We start from the raw sequence: 25,603 nt of genomic DNA on the forward strand, positions 1-25,603 counted from the left end.
TATTTAATCTCCAGTTCTCGCATAAGATATTTACACTATCCTTCCCAATATCTTAGTCTATGTACATAACGCTATACATCCGAATCTTCGCAACATATGAAGTGTCAAGTAGGCTTCACACCTGGAGCGTAATTCATCACCGGATTGAGGAGGCCGACCGGAATCGGCGCCTTCAAGACAGCCACGAAATATGTCACAGTCATATTTCCGTCAAGTTCCGATGATCCGGGGCGCGTGCGCACTGGGCGCACGTTCACCTGTCCGTTATCATGTGCTTTCAGTACTTTCAGAATTCGCGGAATCTCAGTAGGCAACCGTTTCCGAAGGCAAACTGCGGAGAATTGAACCGGAGCAGTTTGCGCGCGTATTTTTCCGGATTTTCGGCCCTAATCCTGTGGCCCAGCCGTATCAGGCGGTTTGGTTATTGCAGTTCTGTTGAAACTTTGGGATCCTGTTTCGCGCGGAGAGTTATTGTGGTTTCGGGGAAGTTGCAGACGTCGAAGTTCTTCGGTAAGTGGGGGGGTTATTTAATACTCTCCCTTTCGTGAATGTGAAATAAGGAAAGTTGGAATATAATCCTTTTTGTATAATCATCTTATGAACTGTATTAAATAAGGTTTCGTTTGGAGTGTTTTTTTTTATGTTGGAATACTGGAGATTGTACGGAGTGTCTGGGACGGTGGTTACAGCGGATACGTGGTTTTAAGTCTGGAAGGGGTAAAAATTGTATTTCTGAATTATAAATATTTGTTTAATTCGATGTCTGCTCACTTTGCCAGTGACCTTCTTTTCTACCGGAATCAACAGTCAAATTGAAATTGTTATCGAAAAATATTTTTATGATATATAACATGAAAACTAATATATTTTAAGTTTTTCAAAACATTTAAAATTTAATGAATTCATAAAATTCATAATTGAAGCCAACTTTAGAGTGGACATGATGATGGAATTAATTATAAAAATTAGAAATATGAGTACGGATAGTTAGTATTTGAATGACTACTGAATCAAAATGAACTAATTGTTTATATTCAAATTTCGAACTAATTTACCCAAATTATACAGGGTCTTTCTGAATTAAGAGTTCAAACTAAAGTGGAAAATTCATTGAATAATTTTGAGAAAAATGTCCTATAAACAGCGGTCTGACAATACTTCGTCTTCGAGATAGCGGATGTTGAAGTTTGATTTTTTTCAATTTTTTTTTTCGTGGCATCTGCTCTTCAAAAGATATTCAACTTATATTTGTAATGAATATTGTAACTAAGTGTTTACATCACGTGCTATGTCGATTTCGATTACAAATTTACGGGATAATACTTTGTGTGAAAAAGTGCCAGCTTTTTTCCCCCAGAATATTTTTGTGAAAAAAATCTTTGGCCCTGTACTAAACTCTCCGATATCTTTTTTTCTGCATCTGCTACCGATTTTGCCAAAAAAACATTCAAACAATTCGCTTGAAATCCTCAGAAAAAGCCAAATTATCATACAAATTCATTTAGTAACTGCAATGCATAAATCAGTTAGTAGTTTTGGTGCCTAATTTCCTGATCAACCTGATCTATCGCACTGATTCATAAATATTCTATAACTCGTATAATCATCACAAAAATAGGACTACAAGAAGGGCCCTGTATATCAAAAACCACCAATTCAGGTTATTACCACCAATTCAGGTATATCCAGTTCAATGAAATATATAACTGTTTTCATTATTTCATGAAAAAATATAAACAATTAACAATAACAATATTAATTCTCAATGTTTCATATTTTCATATTGCTCAAAATCAATAGTAGCTAATAAAAGAAAACTAAATCATTCTAAGTTTTCAACTTTATCTCACATCTCCATGAATTCATGTCTAGAATGAATGAAAGAAAAAAGCCTTTTCAGTGTACTTTCTTCATTATTTTTTATAATGAATGCTCATATTTTCACTAATTTGTGATCTTTCAGAAATATTTTACTGAATGGGTTTCAGTTTCGAAAATGAATCATCAGATGCAGTTCACGGTCCATTCAGAATGAATGCTTCACTCTTTATAAATAAGAACTTTCCCGGAAATAACAGAAATAAATGTGGGAGATTCATCCATTTACTTATTATGTGGGGTTATTTATCCAGATAATGTGATACTTGAAACACTACTAGTATATATATATATATATATATATATATATATATATATTCTTTTGAGAAAGAGCGAGTTTAGTGTTTTAGACATAACACTACTAGTGATCATGATTGACGGGTGAAAATATATTTTGTTTCATTTTGATTCGATACGAGTCCATTGTTATTATTCAATTTGAAAATGGGGATTATTCAAACGAAAATTATATCTTGCCAGTTGCTACCCTTCAAAACAAATATTTCTGCTTCTTTTCAAGTACCTACCTGAAGTTGCTTTCTCGATTCTATATAAACATGAATGAGAGATTTTTTTTCAGCTGATGAAAATAGAATACACTGAGATAACTCAATGTTCCACTCGTATAGTCTCTAATGCTAGGATTGATCTTATTGCAAATTGGCGAATGCGCCACAAATTTGATAAATTTTGAGGTATTTGTGTTTCAGTCACTTTGTAACTATCGAATATTATTTTGTTTGTGTTTTTCCTTCATCCATAAGAAAATTTGAATGAAAAAGGATTGACAATTTCAACTAGTGCTCTGATTTATTCGAGCGAACCTTAATTTGACATGACGGTCTATTGTTTAATCTTATGATTTCCCTATTCCTCACTGATACGAATTCAAGAGCTTTGGTGCGCTTGCCTATTCAAACAGTGTCCTCTCTCAATTACTCGGAGGTGGACTTTATTAGGGATATCAATTATTCTTAACAAAATAGTTTTCTTTCTTGAAGAAATGATATGAGTGATGAATTTTTGGAATATGCGAATTTTTCGAAAGAAAAAGGGTTGATGAATACATTTTTATTATGGTCTCTGTTCGAAGTAGAAAATACTTGCTTTTTATATGTATAGAAAAAACATATCAGCAAAATAAGTTGCTTTTCAGTTTAAGAAGAAGAAGAAGAAGATACTGAAACGGAAAAATTAAGATGTTATTTCCAATTTCAACAATACTCAGAAACTCTTGAAATTGATTTGATATACATATTTCTCAACATGGAGGGGTCATATATTTCTTGAAGGGAAATAATTTCATCGGAATTTTCGTCAGTGAATACTCGCTTCAGTAGTACGATATTAATTGAGTTAATTAATTTAATTACCTATATATTCTTCATTTGAATTATTAGCATTTTAAATTCATGGAACATATTCTCGGCTCAAGAGGATGAATTTGAAGGTGTGTTTACACTGTGTCGCTATTTGCGGTAGTTTGTTTCTTTCATTTCAATCGCAAAATGTTCACTGAAGGCGTGTGACCAGTTATTTGAAAGTCTTCACTTTCTGTTATTTTGGGCTTCCTTTGAACGAGGCTGACCCTTGTGCGATTTCCATTGGCATAAGTATGGTTTATTGATATCTACGTGCCAATGTTCACCTTCCCGTCATATCGGCTTTGACAACTGGCATTGCCAATTTTGAATTACTAAAGGAGCCTGGACCGAGGGCTAGACTCTCACAGCTTAATTTTGTTACTATACTGCAAAAAAATTTGAGATCCTGTGTTGAGATGTTTTCAGCTATCTCTTCAGTAAGTCCGAACACAAGAAGCCAAGGGCAAAGGACAAGTTTGCATAATATCACCATTTCAATATTGGCTTGCTAGCTTTGCGAATTCATTTCTCTACAACCAGCGCAATTGCAAACTAGAGCAACAAATGGTTGCAGAAAATGTGAGCGGAGTTGAATTGTAAACAGTTTATAGTCGAATGAGAAGTTTCCGTCTGTTTTCATTTTGTCCTCACTGGGTCTCACCCGAGGTCTTACCTTCAAACCGAGAGTTTGGAAACAATTGGAGCAGATAAAAACAATCATAGGACCAGTAGTGGAACACAGTTGTCTTCAGCAAGGAATTTCATAGCTTAAGATTCTTGGTCACCTTCAATATTCATTAGTGGTAGCATAATCACCCAGACTTATTTACAAGAACTTACAGAATCACATTCATTTCCATATCTCTCGAAAACCCAACTTTCCAAAAGTATAATGTTCGATCACATGTGGCAAGACTAACGCTGAACTACCTAGAGCATGTTGAAATAAAATTGCTGTCATGGCTACTACTGTCTCCGGATTTGTCTGCGACTGAACACGCTTGAGACATGATCTAGGCTCAAATATTCACCATAGCCAGCTCTACCTCTGGCTGTGGTTCGATACAAGATTGAGCTGGATTGGAATGGGCTACCTCAAGAGGATATTAATCACCTAAGTAGAAATATTGTTAAACGCATTATTGAAAGTCTTTCCATTGTTTTTACCATCTTCAGATTATTGAACATAAACTGACAACTGAATAAACTTCGTCTTTATTCGAAAGATTGATTCGGAATTTCAATAATTTGCTCAATACAGCCCTCGTAAAATGTATGTGAATTATTACTGAAATAATATGATTTTTACTGGGCCTCCGAGTTTCTATGTCACTTAGTATATAAGTAGGTGGTATTACCGAGAGAAAGTTATCCCCTTGTGAGTGAATTTGCGGAATGGAATTAATAGGTATGAAGATACACCCCTGCAATTTCCATATCAAGGAAATGCCAGGGTATTTACATAAACAACGAATACGGAATTAAAGCTAATCACACGCGTACCAATCCAATGTTCATTCTTGATTATGCACCTGAATATTTGGGTAGTATGTAATAATAAACAGGTATTGTCTTGACAACTCAGAAAATAGGTTCGAATCAGTAGATATCTCTGGGCCTATTATAACCTAAGCCATTTGCATTTCATGAGTTCTCTCTTATCTGGAACCAAGAACATCATTGCCGAAAATACAATATTTACTTTCGATTAACGGGTTTAGTCTGCATCAGCATAGATCAATAAGGTGGGAAGTGTGATCTATAGAAATTTAGAATACTCAGAAATTTAATACCTCCGCCAAAATCATCAGAGAAATTTTAGTATGAATAATTCATAAAAAATATTAACCTGTTGGAAATTATGAGAGAAGAAATGAGTCTGAAGTAACTGATAAATGGAGAAACTATCAGCAGTCTAAGGCTTTCTTGAAACCAATCAGAAAAGTATCATCAACCACACTTGGGGGCACACGATTCCAGAACTCGAATATTTTATTTGGAAGGAAATATTGCTTGTGCGTGTTTAGAAAGTTTTCATATACTGCTCTGCATATAGGATCCCCTAACTTAGGTTTATGACTTTTCTGCCTAGAAATTCACAAATATTTTCAAATATTAGTTAATAGGAATTTCTCAACACTGTCTCAATTGTTCATTGAAATTTTGTTATTATTTTCACTAAATTTCAGATTTGAAAATGAATTAGTTACTGAATATCTTATGAATGAGATCTGAGTAATGGTCACATCTGAACTATTTTTAGTGAATCAATATCGAATGACAGGTTTTCTCTTCACTTGACTCTCCAACATTGGAAGTCCACTGAGTGAAATGAAAAATGCAATAACAAAAAAGCTTGAAATTTTTAGCAATTTGGCAGAAATGCTCGAACAGTAGAAACTAGTAATTGATCAAACAAAAGATAAAGCCATGATGTTTTATACACTACCCCTATTAGTTCGACATTTCCGCACCCTTCTTGGCATGAATTCCACCAGGTGATCGATTTTCTTCTGAGGTGATGCAATCCAGGCAATCTGTACGTGATGCCTAGAAAGTTTCAATATTGTTATTTAATAATTTAATATTAATTCAAACAAATATTTGATTGATTCAGTCTTCTTCAGTGGATATTCATCATGGAATCGAAATTAATAGTCAGTTATTCTATTTACACTTTAAACTTATAGAAATAAAAATTTTGCAATACAGCAACTATAGGGATAGGTAGGTCTCATAAACAAAGCTTCCTAGGAATTCAAGCAATGAATGGTTCACAGAAAGATATTTGGAAACAACAGGTTGTTATCTTTCTCTTGGTAGTTCAATAATATTCAGATTTTATTGTGCCTATTTATTTCTAGAGCTTCTAGAATTGTTGAGCCATATCTCTTCTTTTCAGTTAGTGCACTGTGAAACGAATGTTCTAATTGTAATGAGTGATAAGACATTGTAGAAATATTCTTGCCCTGAGGGAGAAAAATCTTTAGATAATTCATTGATTGTAGTCCTCGAGGCCAACGAAGAGTTTCTAAAAATATTGAGCCATTACTCTTTTGTTCAGTAAATGTAGGTACAATTTTTAAGGTACTGTGAAACAAATGTTCTAATTTTAATGAGGGTTTAGACATTGTAGAAATATTCTTGACCTGAAGGAGGAAACTCTTTAGATATTCATTGATTGTAGTCCTCGAAACAACGAAGAGCACTTCGTTGTGCTCAATACTAGTGGACGGATGCATGATAACTGGAAATATCTTTATTCTGTTTGTTTTATTTCCGCAACATGCAGGTCCGGCGCGAGTGATTTAAGCAGAAAAAAAAAAATTCGGCGCCCCTGCGTTCCCTGTTCCTTTGAAAACATTTGGCTCTTAACAGTATTTAGCACAAAATGAAAAACGTTGGAATTTGGTTGAATGTGTAAACATTCCAAATAATTCGAAAGTGAAATTAGTGGTGATTTTTGGCTTTTTGAGATATACAGGGTGGCCATTTGAAAACGAAACAGACGAGATTACAGACGAAATAATGTTTTTCGATAGAAATGCTCGGACAGGTCGATTTCTGTTTCGAGGGGGACAACTTAAGATGTAGGTTACGGACGCATAGCGCTCAAACCCTTGCTGCTACAACCTCCACCCCCAATTTTTGAATAGGGAAGATGGGGTGAGTGATAACTCAATTTAAAGGTATTTTTTATACTGATTTCAGCACAGTAATTGTTTTTTCATTTCATGCATTAGTTCTCGAAATATTCATGCGTTAGTTAGTTAGGAAGGAAGCCACAGTCATGGTTGTTTTGAAGCTCAAAATGTCGATTTTTCACAAAACACTACAAGTGCCATGAAAACACCACTTCATTTTCAAATACTTAGTTAACAATATTTCGAGAACTAATGCATAAAATGAAAAAACAATTACTGTGCTGAAATCAGTATAAAAATACCTTTCAAATGAGGTATCACTCACCCCATCTTCCCTATTCAAAATTTGGGGGTGAGGGTTGTAGTAGCAAGGGTTGAAGCGCTATGCGTCCGTAACCTACATCTTAAGTTGTCCCCCTCGAAACAGAAATCGACCTGTCCGAGCATTTCTATCGAAAAACTTTATTTCGTCTGTAATCTCGTCTGTTTCGTTTTCAAATGGCCACCCTGTATAATGATTTTATCCTTCTTTCAATGATGGTGATAGGGAATTCTGTTTATATTGGTTGGGCTGTCATGTGTTATTTGTTATGCAGGTGGTTAAGCAAAAGCGGTTTGGAGATTTTTCTATCAGGGAATGTTGCCAAACGGTGTGGAGCGGAACAACCTCATGTTTTTCTTAAGAATCAAGCATGAAATATGAAAAGGTAGCCAGAAAACTAGGCTGAATTGCCCCCTGAAATAAAGGCGCCTGAAATAGTCTCTTCACTGTTTCACTCTTAAGGCCGGCCCTGATGACATGCTTCAAATATAGTCATTCAGTAGATGAAAAATAAAGTTAATATACTTTAAGGTACGACACTTCTGATGTCTCATTGTGTATATACGTTCTCAATATTCGTATCAAATTATTTATACAATCCACAAGAAGTAAGTCCTTCCTTCGAGACAGCTTAACAAGCAAAGTTTTTGGACTGCAAGTATCGAAATGGCGATGATCGTTAGTCTTCTAACGATTCACAAATCGAAGTTCTGCAGTCGTCTATTCGGTAACAACTTCTAGAAGAGCCGCAGCGGAGACACATCTGATGATTGATTCCGCAGACCCCGGAAACGAATGATCCATTGTTTCAACAGAATTTAATGCCGTTCAGGGGATCAATAAATCTTTCACATATCTCGTGTAGGATCGTTTGTGATAGACACTGTCATTAAGGTTAGGTTAGAATTCCCAATTGCGGTCAGTGAATTCTTGTTATGAAAATTCCGTTACTCACAATTTGAAGTTTGATTATTTCTGAAATAATAGATATGTTCGAAACCAGTGAAAATATTCTATATAAATTTTCGTTAGTCTTATTTACAGCTCAGTCACAAATGAAAATAATATTATAAAATAAAATAAAACAATATGTCACAAAATAAGTTCCAGACCTGGTGCACAGATGGTACCGCCAGTTCCACAACACATTTTTTCTCATTAGTCTAAATCTGCCTCGTACAATGGACTTGTTCAGTGATGTTGATAATACTATATTTGACACGATAAATAAAACATAGAGCAAAACTGATAAATCAGTGAAAAAATTTTGAAAATCCATCAATAAATGACTGAGAAATAGATGATTTAAATTTACGTATTTTAGCGCGGAACGTCTTTGGTCTGTGACGTCACGGCACTTGCCTGTGATTGCTACACCATAAATTACGTTCAAATACTTAGCCGCGCCAAGGTTCTCGCGCCGTTTGTAGTTGTACAGTGTAGTGTTAACTCGAGTTTTGTTTTTATGTCACCATAATGGAAGAAGGCTTCGTGAACGAACAAAGTGACAATTTGCCTAAAATAGTGATGGAGTTTTTTTATTCAAATCCATCTTATGTCAGTGCTGAAATAAAAGGAGTTGAACTTTTCGAGTAAGTATCTACTTTTGAGTTTGCTTCATCATGGTTCAACTTATAACGATGATTTATTTAAAAAACGTTTCATAAACAGTTTGTATTTGAGTACTGGTTGTTGAAGTCTATCAATGCCAAAACATATTTATGTAAGGAGTAAAAAGTAAAAAGAGAAAAAAAGTAATTTATATGTATGTATATAATAAGTTATTTCAGCCATCGTGTAACGAACAAAACACGACACGAACGGCACAAGTGATTGTACACCAATGAATTCGTAAGCACTCTGCGAATACCAGTGGTCTAGTGTGTGACGTCACGCCACTTACACGTACTATGAAATTATTCTTCCAAGCGCAACTTCAAAGTCCCATTTTTTTCATTTCTAGAGATATTTCAATGATTCTTCCACATTTTTGTTTCATTTTACTTGAATTTTTAGAATTAGTCCTCAACAAAAAATTGAAAACTAGTCCATTGGAGGTTGAGTGACGCTACATTTGTAATCCTTTGAAAAATGGATAAAAATGAGTTTCCTATAAGATAAACCATTGTTTTTATGGATAAATACTGTGCAAGTAAAGCAATAGCTTATTGCTTAGTTATGCAGACTTTGCCACACAGACAATATAGGTTAAAAGGTGTCATGTCATGTTCACTTTGCACGTGATCGAGAACCACCTATGATGCTGAACGCTCGTCTCACCTGAATTCGACAGTTGTTTCAGAAAGCATCACAAACGTCCATATAAGGGTTTTCAGCGATTATAAAATAAAATTACAATTACTAGAATAACTTGATTTGAAGATATCAGATGGCAGTGTATTCACTCTATACTGTATGAACATTGGTCCATGAAAAGCTATGATCAAAATTGATTCCGCGCTTGTTCACCGCTGTCTGGAGCTTTTAAGTGTAACGAACAGTATTTTTTGCGTCTATATGCAGCAGTGGATGAAACATGGATTCGTCAATATACTCCAGAGTCAAACAGAGCGTAAGCTAGGTGAAAGCGGTCCAAACCGACCAAACATCAGCTGGCAAGGTTATGGCATCTGTATTCTGAGACAAGCATGGTATAAATAATTGAACATCTTAGCAAATGTGAATTCATTAACAGTGAATATTACAAGACCTTACTGTATCGATTGAGTGCAGAAATTCAGAAAAGAAAGCCTCAAAACCAAAATACAATTCTATCTAATCAATGCAATACTGAATCTACTCATTTAAGTATCTACTTCTACGTATTGACTCTATCACAAAGCACCTACAGTCCGGTAGTAGTTACTGAATGTTGATACAATGTGTAGGTACTACACCTATTATAGTATTTACTTTTCATCCGTAATATAATAAAATATACTTCAATATGTGTATCATCTAACTCACTCCATCTAATGACTAGTTACTAGATTATTTGTTTCATCGTTATTGTAACAGGAAAAAAATTGTCGAGTCAACCTGCAAATCATTCAATATTTTTCTTATTTGTCAGTTGAATTGTAAGTATTAAATTCGTTGTGTATGCGTGGTTCTAGAAAAACGTCATCGAAGGAAGAAAAAGATTTCCAAATCGAAACTACACAATTAGCATTTGTGATAAAACTGGAAGATCATAAGAAAAATAAACAAACTACACCTGCTCTAAATCCGCAAAAAAAGCCGAAAAAAACTAACTAAGCGTTGAATGAAAAATAGAAAAATCATTCATATAGTTAACAAGAATTGGAAAAAATTGAAAATATGAAAAGCACAATAAAAAAACACATTTGAAAAGAACAGGAAATAAAAAAATTAAGTTAATTGACTGGCAACAAAAATTTTATGATATATTGAACGGAAATGAAAATCCAGTAATTCATCAGTATTTATGCATATTTCAACCATTTTCCTAGAGAACTAATCGTAGCCTGCCCAAAAGTAATCGCTTTCACGGCACCTTCGTAAACGTCAAGTATAAACTTTAAATTTCCTAACTATCTGCTGTAAAAGGTCGGTACTTAAAAGAATAGTAAATTTTTCAGTTTTCGACGAGAGTGCTACTTGATACAAATCTAGTTTGAAATACTGTGCCGACCTTCTTAGTTTTGACGTATCTTCTCTGTAGCAAATGCCGCTCACTAAGAACGGATTGCGCTTCCAACTGCCACACACCTTATTCTCCAGACCTCAACCTCATTGATAAAAGGCTCTTTGTAGACCTCGAAAGATTGCTCCAAGGAAAGAAATTTCGTTCTAATGAAGGCAGAGACGAATCTTTCTGCAGAAAAGGTATTGTTCACTAAAGAAATAGATCTCTCGCTCAACACTTGGTGAAACATCGTTATTAATAAATAAATAAAAACACTTGACTATACGTTCACAAATTTAATAAAATAAAATATTATATTACGTTGACATGCATGTTTCGGGTTTTACCCCATTCTCAAAACTAAACAGAATAATAAACGGTACAAATTATACATCAAACAAAACAGATGTTAACACCGGAGATAAGCGGAACTCCAGCTGATCGTTCACAATTGGCAATTTTTGTTTATGTGCTGAAGATATTTCTAAACATTCTAAAAGATCTAATCGCTTACTTTTCTCTCCTTCGTGTAAAATTTTGGTTTTATTGAAATCTATAAAATGGTTACAAGAGATACAATGAGTTGAAAACCCCGTTGTGGATTTATTTTGTAAAATAGATTTTTTATGTTCTTCAACCCTAACTTTGAGAGAACGACCGGTTTGACCAACATAAAAAGCAGGACATTCGTCACAGAACAACTTATATACACCACTTTTTTCTGAATCACTTAACTTATCCCTACCATCAGAAAGCATTGATCTCAAATTTTTCTTGTTTGTACACACAATATCAACTCTGTTTTTTCTTAATCTATTACAAACTATGTCGCTAATCTGTGGAATATAATTAATATATACAAATCTCTTCATTTGATCTTTAGGTTGAGGTGGATAGATACAAGTTAAAAGTTTTTCACGTTGTTTTTTCAATATTAATTTATCTATTATGTCAGGAGAGTAGCCGTTGTTCTTTGTTAATAACTTTAACATCTCAACTTCTTTTTTGAAGTTATTCTCCGATAGAGGAGTTATTCTCCGATAGAGGGTTTTCAACTCATTGTATCTCTTGTAACCATTTTATAGATTTCAATAAAACCAAAATTTTACACGAAGGAGAGAAAAGTAAGCGATTAGATCTTTTAGAATGTTTAGAAATATCTTCAGCACATAAACAAAAATTGCCAATTGTGAACGATCAGCTGGAGTTCCGCTTATCTCCGGTGTTAACATCTGTTTTGTTTGATGTATAATTTGTACCGTTTATTATTCTGTTTAGTTTTGAGAATGGGGTAAAACCCGAAACATGCATGTCAACGTAATATAATATTTTATTTTATTAAATTTGTGAACGTATAGTCAAGTGTTTTTATTTATTTATTAGTATTGTTCACTTACTGAGAAAAGTTTTATGTTGCTACTGACTTCAAGTCGTACATTCTAATGTTCCAACGCTATTCTATGAAAAACTGGATCATGTGGTGTTGGATACTTATGATCGGGCATGGATCTATAAAAAATAGTTGTACGGCTCATCAATGTGTAGAGTTGTTTTATATTGCATGGTGAGGCAACATACAGGTTTATCTCAATCTTCAACCCACATCACCTCAAATATACAGGGTGGCCATTTGAAAACGAAACAGACGAGATTACAGACGAAATGAAGTTTTTCGATAGAAATGCTCGGACAGGTCGATTTCTGTTTCGAGGGGGACAACTTAAGATGTAGGTTACGGACCATAGCGCTTCAACCCTTGCTACTACAACCCTCACCCCCAAATTTTGAATAGGGAAGATGGGGTGAGTGATACCTCATTTGAAAGGTATTTTGATACTGATTTCAGCACAGTAATTGTTTTTTCATTTTATGCATTAGTTCTCGAAATATTCTAAACTAAGTATTTGAAAATGAAGTGGTGTTTTCATGACACTTGTAGTAATCGACATTTTGAGCTTCAAAACAACCATGACTGTGGCTTCCTTCCTAACTAACTAATGCATGAATATTTCGAGAACTAATGCATAAAATGAAAAAACAATTACTGTGCTGAAATCAGTATAAAAATACCTTTAAATTGAGGTATCACTCACCCCATCTTCCCTATTTAAAAATTGGGGGTGGGGGTTGTAGCAGCAAGGGTTAAAGCGCTATGCGTCCGTAACCTACATCTTAAGTTGTCCTCCTCGAAACAGAAATCGACCTGTCCGAGCATTTCTATCGAAAAACTTTATTTCGTCTGTAATCTCGTCTGTTTCGTTTTCAAATGGCCACCCTGTAGAAGCACAGAAAACAGTAAATCCACCTATTAGGACAATCGGTCGCTTTACATCACAGGGTAGGTACCGTAATTTCTAAATGCATTCACCCAAATCCACAGCAGTGAAATTATACGTGAAAGACGTCTTGCAAGGTTGCATTATGCCAAATCCTTGTCGGAGGTCTTTACAATAGTTGAAATTACCATGCTGTCTTATAGACTGCAATAAAGGTTAATAATGCATTTCCAGACATCCGGTTGGAGCCAGAAATTGACAATAAATCCGACCGCATTTCCGGGCTCTGTCAGATCATTCCGGCACACGAGATTCACTCAATGGATTCTTTATGAATCGGGAAATCCCTAGACGATTTTCGACTTGTTTGAGGGACGTTTCACGAATAGGTCTTCAGGGTTTTATACAAAATCTGGAGGAGTTTGTGACTTATTCTCATTTTGCTTCCCGCATTAGGATTCCGAGCTGTCTGAGCTTTTGTATACACCTTCTCAGCGCTGGAAGGAGTGATTGTTCGTCTTGTTTTTTTTCGTTGTTTGTACCAGACTGTGATTCATTAGATATCGATATCGGTATGAACAGATAAAAACAAGAGAGAACCAATGACGTGAAGTCAGGAGTTCTGGAGATGAGCTATTGAAGAAGACAGAACTGTTAGGTGAAGAGTTTTCTACTGAAAATTATACAATTTTAAGAGGTTATCATGGCAACATTGTGTCCTATTTCTTGACATCTTACTTAACCTTAACCTTATATAATTTCTGTTTAGAAATTGTTGAATATACAAACCAGAGAAATTAAGGGAAGTGGCAATAGCTCAACGAAGTTTGTAGTTCATTTTCTCTTGAACCCTTTGGCCCATTTTAGCATTTTTTCATTGTAGCTCGATACCTTGGGAACATAATTTTTTAAATACTGTACTTTGTTTTACGTTATATACAGGGGTGACCAAAAAAATTGAAAAGTAAGATTTTTATTCAGCGTGCATCCTTGAGAATCTCAGAATATTTACACTTAGATCTTTCCTCATCTTTTTTGAACATTTCCTATCTTAGTAATTGCGATATCTTAATTTTGAGAGAAACTTCTTCGATTGTTTGCAGATCACTGAAAAAAAATGGCAATTATCAACTTGATCACGATTCTGAAATTGATGTTGAGTGTTCATCAATTGTCTCGATAAAATATTCATTGGATGGAAGAACTTTGTTTATATTAGCTGCATAAAGTGATACATTAACTACTTAGGACAATTGCAATGAACAGTAATACAGTTTTAATGCAAAGTACATCTGATCGAATTAGGGATTCACCACTTGGCTTGATTTTCAAGCTATTCGCCTTGAGCTTAACTTGATTTCAAGTCAAAAAAAAAAAATTTCACGGAAATTTTTCGACGAAAAATTTTCAGGTGAGATCGACATTCGGCTAATCAGAGATCGTCAATTCTGGCACCGCTCACCGATTATTCGTAGAGCTCACGGTTTTGAGGAGACTTGAACTCGAAATTTGGGAAACAATTGAATTTCCCTCCTAAAATCGTTATATCTCCTGAATTATTCGTCACAGACCCATCGAATAAAAATGTTTTTCAAACATCAAGTTCCGATCTGGAACATACTGAGGTTTCAAGGGCGTAGCTTACGTCCAGAAGAAATTGCAGCCTCGGGAATATTATAAATTTTTCTCTCGAAAATTTCAAAATTTTCATCTATAATTTATGAAAAAATATACTGATTGCCCAACTTCAAGCATTTTCGTGATCTACATAGTATCGATGAAATGATACAATATACACATGAAGAAACTTTCATTTTTTTTCAAATTTTAAAGGTTTAGGGAAAGGAAAATTTTACGAAAATTTTTCGACAACAAATTTTTCAGGTGAGATCGACATTCGGCTAATCAGAGATCGTCAATTCTGGCACCGCTCACCGATTCTTCGTTGAGCTCATGGTTTCGTGGAAATTTGGAAAAAAATTGAATTTCCCTTCAAAAATTGTTATATCTCCTGAATTAGTGGTCACAGACCCCTCAAATAAAAATGTTTTTCAAACATGAAGTTCTGATCTGGAACATACTGGGGTTTCAAGGGCGTTGCCTACGTCCAGGAGAAGTTGCAGCCTCGGGAATATTATCAATTTTTTCCTCGAAAATTTCAGATTTTTACCTATAATCTCTGAAAAAATCTACTGATCGCCCAACTTCAAACATTTTCGTGATGTACAGTGCATCCCATTTTGGGTGAGACTGCCAGGTTTCTCGCTTGTGATTTAAGATAGAGCCTTGCGGTTTTCACGTTCCTGTCCTACTTTTTCGTGAAACTCAAGTTGGTCTAATCAGATTTTGCATAACTGTTTCCGTTCAAGAGATACAGGGCGATTTTGAAAATTGATACTTTTCGGACCCCTCCTTTATCTCCGAAGTTATTAGAAATAATGCTGAGGTAAAAACTACGTCTGAATCAGAATTCTGCGTAGAATCCAGTGGCGTACTCAATTTTTTTTTTCGGGGTATGGTTTTGAAGATTCAACACAAACCTATATTTTTTTTAATGGAACACCCTATATATCATTACCTCGTTGAATTCGTTATTTTTTTCCCTTCAAAATGATGTATGATACTTTATAGGTAGAATGATCAGAAATGTTAAAAAAACACTAAAACATCAAATAATGATGATTTTTTGTTAATGCGCAATGGATTTCCCATATGAAAAAAAGGTTCAATTGGATAATTTTAATTTGTGATTTTTATAAATAGTAGAGTAAGCAAACAAAGATAATACTAACATCACTAACATGAAAAACAAAACGTAGGTACCTACCTAATAGCAACAAATATATAATACAAAAATTCATAAACATTGCATGATATCTTACAGCTTAAACTGTTCAAATTACTGTCCATTTTCCTCTAATACATAATTGACAAAACTTTTCAATACGCCTGAGTGCATTTAATATTATAAAAGGGCGGTTTTTAAATCCTGGAAAACTGCCTCTCTTTTGATGCACGAAGTTCTTCGAGACAGTTATTTCTTTTACTGTAGTATATTATATGTATTAGGGAAAATGGACAGCAATTTTAACAGTTCAATCTGTAAGATATGATATTATGCAATGTTTATGAATTTTTTCATTATTCATTTGTTGCTATTAGGTAGGTACTCACGTTTTGTTTTTCATATTAGTGATGAGTGTATTATATTTGTTTGCTTAATCTACTATAAATAAAAATCACAAATGGAAATTATCCAATTAATCCTTTTTTTCATATGGAATATCCATTGCTCATTAACAAAAAATCATCATTATTTGATGTTTTAGTGTTTTTTTAACATTTTTGACCATCCTACCTATATAGTATCATATATCATTTTGAAGGGAAAAAAATAACGAATTCAACGAGGTAATGATATATAGGGTGTTCCATTGAAAAAAATATAGGTTTGTGTTGAATCTTCAAAACCATACCCCGAAAAAAAATATTGAGTACGCCACTGGATTCTACGCAGAATTCTGATTCAGACGTAGTTTTTACCTCAGCATTATTTCTAATAACTTCGGAGATAAAGAAGGGGTCCGAAAAGTATCAATTTCCAAAATCACCCTGTATCTCTTGAACGGAAACAGTTATGCAAAATCTGATTAGACCAATTTGAGTTTCACGAAAAAGTAGGACAGGAACGTGAAAACCGCAAGGCTCTATCTTAAATAACAAGCGAGAAACCTGGCAGTCTCGCCCAAAATGGGATGCACTGTACATAGTCGAATCAATCAATTAAATGATACGATATTGCCATGAAGGAACTTTTATTTTTTTTCAATTTTCTAAGGTTTAGGTTGGAAAATTTTACGGAAATTTTTCGACAAATAAATTTTCAGGTGAGATCGACATTCGGCTAATCAGAGATCGGCAATTCTGGCACCGCTCACCGTCTCTTCGTTGAGCTCATGGTTTTGGGGTTTTGAGGGCGCACCTAAAACGTCAGAGTTTTTTCAATGCACTTTGACTAAACTGATGCTTGTTGAACTTGAGGAATATGGAATGCATTTGGAATATCCACAATTTGTTTCACTGGTGTTTTTGATTGCCTGTGAATTTGAAGAGCAGAATATCAGTCTGCCAAGCTTGAATTTGTCGTCCCCTAAATTTGCCGCCCGGTGACAAGTCACAATATAAGTAAATTCAGAATTACAGACGAGATTTAGTTTATTTATTCCTCAAATAAATCAATACAAAATTGAATTTTTGATAGCTATGAACCGGAAAGAGAACCTACCCTCATTTGAAGAAAATACATTGTTTTTCTTAATGACATTAACAGCTGCTTCTTCGAACAAGAAAACAAAACTCCTTTTTCTTACACTGGTAAAGTTGGAGGTAGGATACTCTAGATAACGAAGTTTTAATGGTCCACAGTCTTGGGGGTTTTTCACTTCTACACACTGTTTTACTTTTTATTGGGTTATGAGAATGTTAATCTGTAGCTTACGCTCAGCTAGGGTAGGTGTCAGATTTTAATCGACTAACTACTTCCCGCAGAGACTGTGTTTGAGGGTTATTAAATCAGTATCAACTCGACTAAATCTTCTCACTCATCCGATCCATATTATGTCTGAGTTTATAACCTTAATCTACATATATTCTTTTGAAATTCTGCGAAAATTTTCTTCCTCCTTCAGAAGGGAAATATTCTACCCTCAAAATTCACTTAAGTAATCAATTAATTATTTATTTTCGGTTTGAAATACTTTCTATGAGATAACAAGAATACCTATATCAATTGATTTAAAGAACATTCTTTTGAATCTTTAGAAATATCCGTCAAAAATCTTTATGCCTTGAAGGTTTTTCATTGTTTCAACCATAGAGTTTTTAACATAGACAGAGGAAGTGTACGCCATTTTTACATGTCCCCAACATGGTAAATTACCTTGTGGCTTTATGATATATTTTCAAATCCACTATACTATACTATATCGTTAAGAATGTATATTATATGAAATGAAATATTTATTTGAGTGATTCCTGATTAAATGTGCACATTTGAATATTTGGAATCCGATATTTTTCCTTAATGTCGAATTAATAATATGTAGAAATCATTTGTTATTCAAAATTGAGCGTTCAGATTTGTAAACAGCTTCCAAGTATGTATCCATACCCCTATTTAGTTTGCATTTCCATTCAAAAAGGGTCATTTCATGTTTATATAACTGGTCAAGTGTTGTTCGTACTCGTGTTCGTAGAGCCATAGAAGAATCCTTTGATTTTGGTATCCACGCAGTACGAATACTAATGATTCGATCAGTGGTCGTCAATTCTGGCACCGCTCACCGATTTTGCTTAGACCTCACAGTTTTGAAGAAATTCGAACTCAAAATTTGGGAAAAAATTGAATTTCCATCCAAAAATCTTTATATCTCCTGAATTATTCGTCAGAGCCCCTAAAATAAAAACGTTTTTGGAACATCGGGTTCTGATCTGAAACATATTGAGGTTTCAAGGGCGTAGCTTACGTCCAGATGAAGTTGCAGCCTTGGGAATTTCATTCAATTTTTTTTAGAAAATTTCAGATTTTTACCCATAATTTCTGAAATAATGTAGGTACTAACCGCCAAACTGCAAGCATTTTCGTGATATACATAGTCGAATCAATCAATGAAATGGAACAATAGTTCCATGAAGGAATTTTTAATTTTTTTCAATATTCTAAGTTACGAAAATTTTTCGACAAAAAATTTTTCAGGTAAGATTGAAATTCGGCTAATCAGGAATCGTTAATTCTGGCACCGCTCATTGATTTTGCGTAGACCTCGCAGTTTTGAGGAAATTCGAACTCGAAATTTGGGAAAAAATTGAATTTACATCTAAAAATCTCCTGAATTATTCGTCAGAGCCCCTAAAATAAAAACGTTTTTGGAACATCGGGTTCTGATCTGGAACATATTGAGGTTTCAAGAGCATAGCTTACGTCCAGATGAAGTTGCAGCCTCGGGAATTTCATCCATTTTTCTTAGAAAATTTCAGATTTTTACCTATAATTTCTGAAATAATGTACTATTCGCCCAACTGCAAACATTTTCGTAATCTACATAGTCGAATCAATCGTTAACATGGTACAATAGTCCCATGAGGGAACTTTTAATTTTTTTCGATTTTCCAAGGAAAATTTTACGAAAATTTGTCGACAAAAATTTTTCAGGTGAAATCGGAATTCGGCTAATCAGGAATCGTCAATTCTGGTACCGCTCACCGATTTTGCGTAGGTCTCACAGTTTTGAGGAAATTCGAACTCGAAATTTGGAAAAAAAATTAATTATTATCCAAAATCGTTATATCTCATATATTATTCGTCAGATCTGTCATCTATTGGAGGTTAGTCTTTCTGAGAATCAATAATATAATAATAATAAACTTTATTTAGCATTCAGCTATTGAAAACAATACAAATGTGATCCACTAACTTAATTAAATTCTTCATAAATATAACTCATTAAACATTTTTTGAATTCTCTATAATTTTTACAATATTTGATCTTTTCAGGTAGTTTATTGAAGATAACTTATCCCCTGCTAAATGTGGATTTATTCATTAATGTAGTATTAACTTTTTCTATGTAAAAATCATCTCGACGTCCTGTATTATAATTATGTATCTCATTAGCAAATTTAAGGTTTTCACACAAATATTCAGGTAACATTTCATTCCTTGCTTTGAATATTGAATCTAATGTTCTATAAATAATCCCTTGATTGACACTCATCAATTTCAAACAATTTGACATATTTCTTATGGGAGTTCTTTTATTACATTTCAAAATAATTCTCATACCTCTATTTTGTACTCTTTGTAACCTATCGATGCTACCTTTATTTAAATTAAACATAACTGACGAGCAATAATCCACATGAGGAAGTACCAATGATCTAAACAACATCAGTGACGTATTCATATCAATTTTTCTCCTTATTCTAGATATGAAACCCACCTTTTTGGACATTTTATTTGCGATATAATCCACGTGAAACTCAAACTTTAAATTCTCGTCTAAAATCAATCCTAAGTATTTCATTTTAGTAACCCTCTCTATTTCATCTTTATCAATATTAATTCTGAAATTAGTTATGTCGGTACTACGTGTCCTATATTCACTACCTATCTGGTACAATCAGCAAGAATTTGGAATGATATTTTCAATAATTCATTATCTACTTCAAATTATTTTCACTTGATCAAACCCCATACATGTTGCACATGAATTGAAGCTACATTAATACCAAAGCAAATAACTGCTCAATACACAAGCATCCTTCTTTGGACCCCCTGATATTCCACCACATTTTCGCTGCTCGACGATTCACCATCCGTTTGAAATGAATCTCTTCAGATGTTTACATTTGGCTCCTAGAAAAATCCATTTACAGAAACGATTCATCGATTCTACTCCCTTTCTGCCAACGCATGTTTGCAGAGGTTTCATAGAATACGACTAGCCGCTGATTTCAGGGACTAGACTGTACGTGCTGGGCAGAATAAGAGAGAAATGAATGGACTGCTGTTTCCTGGAGAACTTATCTGAATAAATATATGGCTATCACGTAGGCGACGCGACTATTGCTTCGAGATTTCTGGAGATTATATATATGAGATCCTTGATCTCCCCTGGGAGATGATATATCTTTCGGATCGTCGGTATCGAAGCTTTGGAAGCACTTGAAGATGCTGAGAGACATTTAGACGGCTGCTTTTTATCTCTTGCTACTAAAATTTCTGCTTCTTTCCTTCTGATTTCTTCATTTTTCGAGGTATTATATCAGCAGTTTTTTTTTTAGATAATGAGATTCACGACAATCCAAATTTCCATATTTTTCTAAAATCGGCTTTCTTTCTTATAGAAACTTAAGATCAAAACTACATCAATCCAGTTTTCAGATCCTGGATCAACCTCGGATTCATTTTTGGATCCGGAAATGGTAATTTTTTGTTTTAAGCTGTCAAAATGTAAGTTCACTTTGGATAGTAAGTAAATTTACAATTCAAAGGATACCGCACACCTTACTTGGGAAAGTGACATTTTGTCAAACTGGCTGAATTTTCGATATGTTATAGTCCAAGTCCTCCAAAACAGAAAGTTCAATTAACAAAATTTTCTCTATAGGCTAGTTTTGATGCCGGAGGTCAATGAAAATTCTCCATTGTTGAACAATAACGTGTGTTTTTTTTCGAGGTATTCAACTTTAAATTGGCATTACTGTTCAAGATGGCGACTGTTTCAACAGCTGTTAAGTGATTTATTCTCAGTTTGGTTTGGCAATTCCTCATGAATAGACTCACGCCTGAACAACGCTTGCAATTTCATTTCGAAAATAATGGTTCTGTGCGGAATACGTATCGCGCACTACGTCCATTTTATTTTGTTTAGCGATGAAGCGCACTTCTGGTTGAATGGCTACGTCAACAAACAAAACTGCCGCATTTGAAGTGAAGCTTATCCTCAAGTGTATGTCGAAACACCGTTACATCCAGAAAAACTGACTGGTGCGCTTTATGGGCTGGTGGAATCATTGGTCCGTACTTTTCCAAAAACTATGATAGCCAGAACGTTACAGTCAATGGTGATCGGTATAGAGCTATGATTACTAACTTTTTAATTCCTGAATTGAACAACCATGATGTCCAGGAGCTGTGGCTCCAACAAGACGGCGCAACATGTCACACAGCTCGTGCCACAATCGATTTATTGAAAGACACGTTTGGTGACCGCCTAATTTCACGTTTTGGACCTGTGAATTGGCCTTCAAGATCTTGTGATTTAACACCACTAGACTACTTTCTGTGTAGCTATGTAAGTAAAGTCATTGGTCTATGCGGATAAGCCACAAACCCTTGACCATTTGGAAGACAACATTCGCAGCGTTATTGCCGATATACGGCCACAAATGTTGGAAAAAGTCAATGAAAATTGGACGTCCAGATTGGACTACATCCGAGCCAGCCGTCGCGGTCATATGCCAGAAATCATATTCAAAATCTAATGCCACAAGATTATCTTGCGGATAAATAAAATTCATTTCAATCGAATAATCCATCGTTGTTTTATTGCAATTTAAAGTTTTATAGCTCCAAAAAAAACACCCTTTACTTAATAATTTTACATCCAAAACTTCAGACAAACACATAAAGAACATATGAGTTTGAGACCTATAGTAAATTGTGTAAAATCACCTAGCTACAAAATCGGAAAAACGACGTTCTATTAACATCAAATTTCAAATGAATATTTATACCTTGACTTTCTAACTGTTCTATATCGATATTTCAATTCGGATTTGAACTCCAATTCCTGTTTATTTTGCATATTTCTGTTCGAAACCCTACAATGAATCCATCTGCTCGAATAAAACAAGAGAAGTAATTTGCATTTCAATAAATATTATCATTGTCCAATATATGCAATGAATGCGTGGAAATTCATTATATCATTATCTAAAAATTGGCATATTAATTTGAAGAGCTTAGGATGAAAATCAACAACAATGGTTCATTCAGTGATATCCGAATATTGAAAATAACCATCCGATAGGTCATAAGCGATCCGGCAGGCATTTTGGTTTATGTGCAACTACATGAATAGTTTTCTGTCCGATATAATTAATTTCGTTCATTTCATCGGCCAGAATAGAATGACGCAATGTGCAACCGAAATATTCGCTAATAACGGTGCTTGTTGTATCCGGCATTGTAGGCAAAAGCGGTCGGTGAAGTGTTATTTCCGATATATTGTTTTATTATTGATGGTTTCAGTTACAACTGTGATAGTTTTTGAATTATAAATTAATATAATGTTTGAAGTTCGAAAAATGCCATTTCGCACCTCTCGGATCGAGTGATACTAATTCGTTATTAATTTTTTTTTCATTTAATCATTATTATTTGATATATGTTCAACTTGGCTCAGAGCCAACTAACGGATGTTTTTTTTCGAGGTATATAACTTTAAGTTGGCATTACTGTTCAAGATGGCGACCGATTTAACAGCTGTTTAGTGATTTATTCTCAATTAGGTTTGGCAATTCATCACAGATAGACTCACGCCGGAACAACGCTTGAAAATAGTGCAATTTTATTTCGAAAATAATGGTTCTGAGCGGAATACGTATCGCGCACTACGTCCATTTTATTTTGTTCAGCGATGAAGCGCACTTCTGGTTGAATGGCTACGTCAACAAACAAAACTGCCGCATTTGGAGTGGAGCTAATCCTCAAGTGTATGTCGAAACACTGTTACATCCAGAAAAACTGACTGTTTGGTGCGCTTTATGGGCTGGTGGAAATATTGGTCCGTACTTCAAAAACGATGATGTTCAGTCAATGGTGATCGGTATAGAGCCATGATTATTAACTTTTTCATTCCTGAATTGAACAACCATGATGTCCAGGAGCTGTGGTTCCAACAAGACGGCGCAACATGTCACACAGCTCGTGCCACAATCGATTCATTGAAAGACACGTTTGGTGACCGCCTAATTTCACGTTTTGGACCTGTGAATTGGCCTCCAAGGTCTTGTGATTTAACACCGCTAGAATACTTTCTGTGGGGCTATGTAAAATCAGTGGTCTATGCGGATAAGCCACAAACCCTTTACCATTTGGAAGACAACATTCGCCGTGTTATTGCCGATATACGGCAACAAATGTTGGAAAAAGTCATCGAAAATTGGACGTCTAGATTGGACTACATCCGAGCCAGCCGTGGCGGTCATATGCCAGAAATCATATTTAAAATGTAATACCACAAGATTATCTTGCGGATAAATAAAATTCATGTCAATCGAATAATCCATCGTTGTTTTATTGCAATTTAAAGTTCTATAGCTCTAAAAAAAACACCCTTTATATCCTCTAAAGAAGTTTGGTTTTTTATTTTTACTAATCGATGTATAGTTTTTTTCATACTCACTCGAAAAAAACATGGTGCTTATGACGAAACAATCATCATGAAATGAAAAATGGCGAATGTAGAATATTTCTGATGACGACTTGAAAAACTGGGTCAAGGAAGTTGGTTTACTAACGTTGACTCAAGAATGAAGGAAAATCTACAGGTGAAGTCCATAGGCATCTAATCAGAACAACGATTGGAGCGAATGAATGACCCTTCTCCTATTGGTTAATTTGCCTGAAAAACTGGTAGTACAAACACATTGGACGTGTATTTTATAGAGGTACATCTTTGCGCAAAATGCAATGTAGCGATGATCTATGTGCATTCAATGCTTTTGCAAGCATTCGAATAGATAGGTAGGGATCATCACGAACAGACCGATAAAACGATGATAGGTTTTAAGTGACGTAATTTTGTCTTGTGATTATCCAGCAAAATGATTTTGAGGCATAGAACTACAAATTTCACTTAATTTCCCATTGAATTCATGTGTACTTATGCATTTTCAGTGAAATAAATATATTTCACTGAAATACCGTTCTACGTTCTATTTCATTCTAAATAACCAAAATTCAGGTTACTGATATTCACTTTTTTGGAGACACCTAGTATTAATCTGAAAAATTAGGTAGACGCATCCAACATAAACATATTAAAGTTGGTATAATTATTTATGCTGCTACATTATTATATAGGTACCTAATTGGATTTGGTATAAGTTTACTGAATGTAATGTATATAACTTGGGAAAGTGAAATATTACTTTTATATAAAGGTCACTTTGGAGTATTCAATATTTATAACATCCGAACCACAAAAAAAAAAAATAGAATCGTGCAAAAAGCGCTATGAGCATCAAGTTGAGAATTATCGATGTCAGAAAATAATTGGACTTGTTGGAATTGCTTTGGATCGATAAAACAAATCTCACCTTACGAATTTTATATTTCTTTTTTTGAACTATGTATTGGAATTAGATATATTCGAAAAACCTCATCAGGATACTTTTTCACAGGTTGAATCATTCGAAACATAATGATTATACCGCATCATATTTGAAAGAAGAATAACCTGATTAATCGATTCGAGAAGCCTGGGCATCGTTGAAACACTCGAGAATAAAGGTGAGTTCTGTAAATGGAATATTATACTCATTACTTGAATGTTTGGATAATTTTTTTTTATCGAAATAAAAAATTTCAAAGCAATACTTGATGAAGTATAAATATATATTTTTCAAATTAATTCATGAATTTCGGCAGACGATATTAAGATTTAAGATTCAACAATACAATATATTTGAATTTATCGCTTCTTGCCTTCTCGACGAGAATTATATGATACCTAAGCAGATATTATAGGACAAAACAACAATGGTCGATATTTCTGGATGATCGATAGTCAAAAGCAACGGAAATTCAATATATTAGCCTGCCCTTTGTGTTACTCGAGAGAATACACAGAAACTTGATAGAAAGACACTGTGTTGCAGGAATCCTGGAGGTTTATACTACC

At 34.4% G+C, this 25,603-nt stretch overlaps 1 long non-coding RNA gene across 1 annotated transcript; it reads left to right on the forward strand.

Moving 5' to 3' along the window:
• The first annotated feature begins 301 nt into the window (after positions 1–301).
• Positions 302–25,204, forward strand: LOC123672757. The gene is made up of 2 exons (XR_006746360.1): positions 302–510; positions 25,104–25,204. It is a non-coding gene; the product is annotated as an uncharacterized LOC123672757 (long non-coding RNA).
• The last annotated feature ends 399 nt before the right edge of the window (positions 25,205–25,603 follow it).

Source organism: Harmonia axyridis, chromosome 2 (assembly GCF_914767665.1).
Source record: "Harmonia axyridis chromosome 2, icHarAxyr1.1, whole genome shotgun sequence".
Lineage (NCBI taxonomy): Eukaryota > Metazoa > Arthropoda > Insecta > Coleoptera > Coccinellidae > Harmonia > Harmonia axyridis.